Source organism: Otolemur garnettii, unplaced genomic scaffold (assembly GCF_000181295.1).
Source record: "Otolemur garnettii isolate 467f Iridium unplaced genomic scaffold, OtoGar3 scaffold00104, whole genome shotgun sequence".
NCBI lineage: Eukaryota > Metazoa > Chordata > Mammalia > Primates > Galagidae > Otolemur > Otolemur garnettii.
The window spans coordinates 5,742,671-5,748,864 of record NW_003852499.1 but is presented as its reverse complement, the minus strand read 5'-3'; the positions used below and the strand labels follow the sequence as shown (position 1 = coordinate 5,748,864).

The window sequence follows — 6,194 nt, the reverse complement described above, 5'->3', positions numbered from 1 at the left end:
TTTTTTTTTTTTTGAGACAGAGTCTTACTGTGTCACCCTCAGTAGAGTGCCGTAGCATCTCAGCTCACAGCTCACAGCAACCTCAAACTCTTGGGCTTACGCGATGCCCTTGCCTCAGCCTCCTAGTAAAGCCACATTTCTCACAGCACATCTCCCCACCCACCACACACGCTCATCTTCTTCCTCTCTTTACCTCCTCCTCCCCTTAGGGACTAGAACCTCTCTCTATTCTCTCTGTTCTGCCCACCCTCCCTGGGCTTGTCCTCCCACCCACTATGAGAGTCCTCCAAGGAAGACATAAAAATTTAGAATTTCAGTAGAGTCTCCAAGAGTCTGGGGTACAGAGGTGACTTGAGGTTGGGATGATGATGGAGAGACTGTTCTTCAGAAGCAGAGTTCTTTGCCCACTGAGGGCTTCCTGCTGAAGGAACCCTGCTTGAGAGAGAATGCTGGAGTTTGGGAGTCTGGGTGTCCACCATGGTTCCCACCCATCTGGAGGCTCTTCTAGATGTGTCCAGGTCTTCTCTTCCTCTTCTTTGCCAAGGTTTTGCCAGGCTGTGCCTTGGAGGGATGGTAGAGGGGCAAGACAACTCGGTCCTCTATCAGGGTTTGGTAATCCCTTATGAGGTCCTGACTCAGGGGTGCACTGGGCAGTAAGGCCAGCCTTAGTACTTTTTCCTGATAATGAGGCAGAGGGTTTGGGCAGGGCCAGCTTCTGGCCAACTTATTGGGAAGTGGGTTGGGCAAGAGCTGGAGGCCCTGGGGTTCAAACCTCCCACCAGCAGATATGTGTCGGTACCTGTTGGGGGCAGGGGAGCAGAGAGAACAGAAAAGTCAAAGGAGAGATCTGGTCATGGTAGAGAAGGTGAGAAAGGGAAGGGGGCAGCACCTGTGGCTCAGTGAGTAGGGCACTGGCCCCATATACCAAGGGTGGCGGGTTCGAACTCAGCCCCAGCCAAACTGCAACAAAAGAATAGCTGGGCGTTGTGGCAGGCGCCTGTAGTCCCAGCTGCTTGGGAGGCTGAGGCAAGAGAATCACCTAAGCCCAAGAGCTGGAGGTTGCTGTGAGCTGTGACGCCATGGCACTGAGGGCAACAAAATGAGACTCTGTCTCTTAAAAAAAGGGTGGGGGGAGGAGAATGGGAAAGACATTGGTCTATGCCAATGGCCTGCACTCTTGTGTGTGTTTTCACTAATATTAATTGTAACTAGTAAGCTTTCCATCCTTTTGACATATTGTATATGATATCATGGTCCAGATTCTAAGTACCCTTTCAAGTCCCACCTTCTCTATTAATGGAAAGACTAGTGAACTCAGGAGAAGTGGATGCCAGCCTAGATCTGTTACACCCCAGAGGCTCTGCTTCTTCTGCCATCACACACATATTTATTGAGTGCTTACTGACACTAAACGCTGTGCTAAGCTTTTTTTTTTTTTGAGACAGTCTCACTATGTCACCCTAGGTTGAGTGCTGTGGTGTCACAGCTCACAGCAACCTCAAACTCTTAAGCTTAAGTGATTCTCTTGCCTCAACCTCCCAAGTAGCTGGAACTACAGGTGCCCGCCACAACACCTGGCTATTTTTTGGTTGCAGTTGTCATTGTTGTTTAACACGCCCAGGCTGGGCTTGAACCCACCAACTTCAGTGCATTTGGCCGGTGCCCTACTCACTGAGCTACGGGTGCCAAGCCTGTGCTAAGCTCTTTTCATAGATAATTATATTTTTTTCTATGGCCATACCACCCTGAACACGCCTGATCTTGTCTGATTTCGGAAGCTAAGCAGGGTCAGGCATGGTTAGTATTTAGATGGGAGATAATTATATTTTGCTTTTCTTTTTGAGACAGTGTTACTTTGTCGCCATGGGTACAGTGCTGTGGCATCAGCGTAGCTCACAGCAACCTTAAACTCTTGGGCTCAAGCAAACTTTGGCCTCAGCTTCCCAAGTAGCTGGAACTACAGGTACCCACTGTGATGCCTTGCCATAGTTTTCTGTTTTTAGTAGAGATGGGGTCTTGCTCTTGCTCAGGCTGGTCTTGAACTCCTGAACTCAAGCAATCCATTTGCCTTGGCCTCCCAGAGGGCTAGAATTATAGGTGTGAGGCACCGTGCCTGGCCATCATATTTTTCTTATACTGCCTTTATAAAACATCACATTTTGTTAGAAATAGATGTGAACTTATTTGATTTCTCAATTAAATAAGAGGGGAAATGTAGCACAGTATTAAGAAGCAGCTCTGGCGCTTTGCTCCCTGGATCCCAAACCCAGCTTTGCCCATTACCAGCTGTGTGAACTTGGGCAAGACACTTGACCTCTCCATCTCAGATGTCCCACCAATAAAGTGGAGTCAAGGGCTTGGCACCTGTAGAACAGTGGGTACAGAGCCAGCCACATACCCTGAGGTTGGTGGGTTTGAACCTGGCCTGGGCTAGCTAAACAACAAAGACAACAACAATGAAAAATAGCCAGGCATTGTGGCAGATGCCTGTAGTCCCACCTACTTGGGAGGCTGAGGCAAGAGAATCACTTAAGCCCAAGTTTTTTTTTGGCAGTTTTTGGCCAAGGCTGGGTTTGAACCCACCACCTCTGGCATATGGGCCCAGCGCCCTACTCACTGAGCCACAGGTGCTGCCCTAAGCCCAAGTTTTTGAGGTTGCTGTGAGCTGGCACTTTACCCAGGGTGACATAGTGAGACTCTGTCTCAAAATAAATAAATAGGGCGGCACCTGTGGCTCAGTGAGTAGGGTGCTGGACCCATATACCGAAGGTGGCAGGTTCAAACCCGGCCCCAGCCAAACTGCCTGTAGTCCCAGCTACTCAGGAGGTGAGGCAAGAGAATTGCCTAAGTTCAAGAGCTGGAGGTTACTGTGAGCTGTGCCACAGCACTCTACCAGGGTGACAAAGTGAGACTGTCTCTAAATAAATAAATAAATAAATAAACACATAATTAAAATGGGGTTAAGAATAGTTTCTATCCTGAGGGTTCTGGGGGATTAGATAATACAGCTAACTCATGGTTAGAACAAGATGTGGCATTGCCATTCAACTGAGACTCTCTCTGAGGAGTGCTGTCTTACTTTCCTTTGCCCATCTAGTGTTAGCGCCTATTAACAACCAACAATCTGCACAGTAAGGACAGCAGAGAGAAGACTTGGTACTGACTAATTTCTCAAAGTTACCAGTCTTTGATGTCTTTTTTCTTGGAGACAGAGTCTCACTATGTCACCCCTGGTAGAGGTCCATGGGGTCACAGCTTGCAGCAACCTCAAACTCTTGGGCTTAAGCAATTCTCTTGCCTCAGCCTCCTAAGTAGCTGGGACTACAGGTACCCACTACAGTGCCTGACTATTTCTTTTTTGGTTGCAGTTGTCATAGTTATTTAGCAGGCCTGGGCTGGGCTTGAACCCGCCAGCCTTGGTATATGTGGCTGGCGCCCTACCGACTGAGCTATGGGTGCCGAGCCCTGATGTCATTTTTTTTTTTTAAATCTCCCTCTCCAACCCTCAATGCTTTTAGTTAATGCCCTTGCAGGGTTTTTGTTTGTTTGAGACAGAGTCTCACTTTGTCACCTGCGTAGTGTGCTATGGCATCATAGCTCACAGCAACCTCAAACTCTCGGTCTCAAGCTATCCTCTTGCCTCAGCCTCCCAAGAAACTGGGACTACAGAAATCTACCACAGTGCCCTGCTGTTTTGTTTTTTATTTCTCCTATTTTTAGTAGAGTTGGGATCTCTATCTTGCTCAAGCTGGTCTTGAACTCCTGAGCTCAAGCAATCCACCCACCTCACCTCCCAAAGTACCAGGATTATAGGCATAAGCCACCATGCCCTGCTTATTGGGGTTTTTTGAGACAGACTCTCACTCTTTCACCCAGGCTAGAGTGCCATGGTGCCAGCTTAGCTTATAATAACCTTGAACTCTGAGCTTTAGTGATCCTCCTGTCTCAGCCTCTAGTATAGCTGGGACTACTGGTACCTGCCACCATACCCACCTAATTTTTCTATTTTTAGTAGAGATAGGGTCCTGCTCTTCCTTAGGTTATTCTTGAACTCCTGAGCTCAAGGGATCCTTCCATCTCAACCTCTCAGAGTGCTAAGATTGTAGGGATGAGCCACTTCCTGGCCTTGCCTTTGGGATTGGAATTTAAAACATTCCCTCTTTAATTCCCTCCCTCCCCTTTCCTATTACTCAAGCCACTGCTTTCCTGGGTCACAGCAGGGAAATATCTGTGAATTCCCACAATGACAGGTGGGGAGGAGCTGAAGGCATCTGCCCTTCTAGCTCAAAGCCTAATTTCTCCATGAAGCCTCCCTGGGCAGGGATGCTCCAGCTTAGGCAGTCCCTCTCTTTTCTGAGTTACTGTAATAACATTGCCTTTTGTTCAGTCCCTTCACATACTACACTAACCCACTTTATCCTAGAGAAACTAAGCAATTTCTCAAAGTGATATAATCTGGACTTCAATCCAAGCTTCTGGGTCCAGCTTTCATTTGGGGTCTTTCCATTAATAATTGACTTCTTGGCTCGGCGCCTGTGGCTCAAGTGGCTAAGGAGCCAGCCACATACACCTAAGGTGGTAGGTTTGAATCCAGCCTGGGTCCGCCAAAACAACAAGGATAGCTGCAACCACAAAATAGCCGGGCATTGTGGCAGGCGCCTGTGGTCCCAGCTACTTGGGAGGCTGAGGCAGGAGACTCATTTGAGCCCAGGAATTGGAGGTTGCTGTAAGCTGTGATACCACGGCACTCTACCAAGGGGGATAGCTTGAGGCTCTGTCTTAAAAAATAATAATAATAATAATAATTGACTTCTTGGCCAGGCATGGTGGCTCATACCTGTAATCCTAGCACAATGGGAGGCCAAGTTGGGTAGGTTGCGTGAGCTCAGGAGTTTGAGACAAGCCTGAGCAAGAGTGAGTCCAGAGGATTGCTCAAGCCCAACAGTTGGAGGTTGCTGTCAGCTATGACAGTATAGCACTCTAGGATGACAGACTGAGACTCTGTCTCAAAAAAAAAAAAAAATTGACTTCCTATAATACCCACTTTTGCCAGGCATGCTGGTGTTCTCTTGCAGTCCCAGCTTTGGGAAGGCTGAGGCAGGAGGATTTCCCAAGAATTCTGGGCTGTTGTGTAGTATGCTGATCAAGTGTCTACACTAAGTTCATCGTCAGTATGGTGTTCTCTTGTGAGTGGAGGACCACCAGGTTGCCTAAGGAGGGTTGAACTGGCCCAGGTTAGAAACAGAGCCTATCAAAACTCCTTTGCTGATCAGTAGTGGGATCATGCCTGTGAATAGTGATTGCACTCCACTCTGGGCAATGTAGCAAGACCCTATCTATTAAAAAAGAAAAAAAGAATAAAACTCTAAAACTCCTACTCTTTGTGTCACACTTTGGACACTTTGCTCACATGGCCTTATTTTGATAGCTTTTTATTTTCTTTCTTTTTTTTTTTTTTCTCCCTCCCAGGGACAAGGTATTGCCCAGGTTGGAGTCCAGTAACATAATTGTTTAACGCAACCTTGAACTCCTAGGCTCAAGTAGTCCTTTTGTCTCAGCCTGCCAAGTAGGTAGGACTGTAGGTTTATGCCCATGCCTGGCTAATTTAAAAAAATATTTTGTAGAAAGCCTCATTTTAGCTGAGAATGGACACTGTTGATCATAGTGTCCAAAAATTGTTAATATGGCTAAATTGAGACACAGGTTATGCTTCCATCACAGTGAATGTATTGCAGGGGTGACAATAAGGCCTGTGACCTTTTGCACAGCTAATGAGTGGAAATTATGTATAAGGAAGATGGTAGGCCAGTGTGGTGGCTCATGCCTGTAATCCTAGCACTCTGCAAGGCCGAGGCAGGAGGATCCCTTGAGCTCAGGAGTTCAAGAGCAGCCTGAGTATGAGTGAGACCCCATCTCTACTAAAAGTAGAAAAATCCTGGTGCAGTGGCTCACACCTGTAATCCTAGCATTCTGGGAGGCCAAGGCATGTGGATCACTCTAGATTAGGAGTTCAAGACCAGCCTAAGCAAGAGTGAGACCCCCATCTGTAAAAATAGCTGGACATTGTGGCAGGTGCCTATAGTTCCAGCTACTTGGGAGGCTGAGGCAAAGGATTGTTTCAGGCCAAGAATTTGAGATTGCTGTGAACTGTAATGCCATGGCACTCTACTGAGGGTGACAAGGTGAGACTATCT

The 6,194-nt window shown here is 47.4% G+C and overlaps 1 non-coding gene across 1 annotated transcript; it reads left to right on the top strand.

Moving 5' to 3' along the window:
• The first annotated feature begins 5,626 nt into the window (after window positions 1-5,626).
• Window positions 5,627-5,761, top strand: LOC111727411. The gene has a single exon (XR_002774969.1). It is a non-coding gene; the product is annotated as a small nucleolar RNA SNORA1 (small nucleolar RNA).
• The last annotated feature ends 433 nt before the right edge of the window (window positions 5,762-6,194 follow it).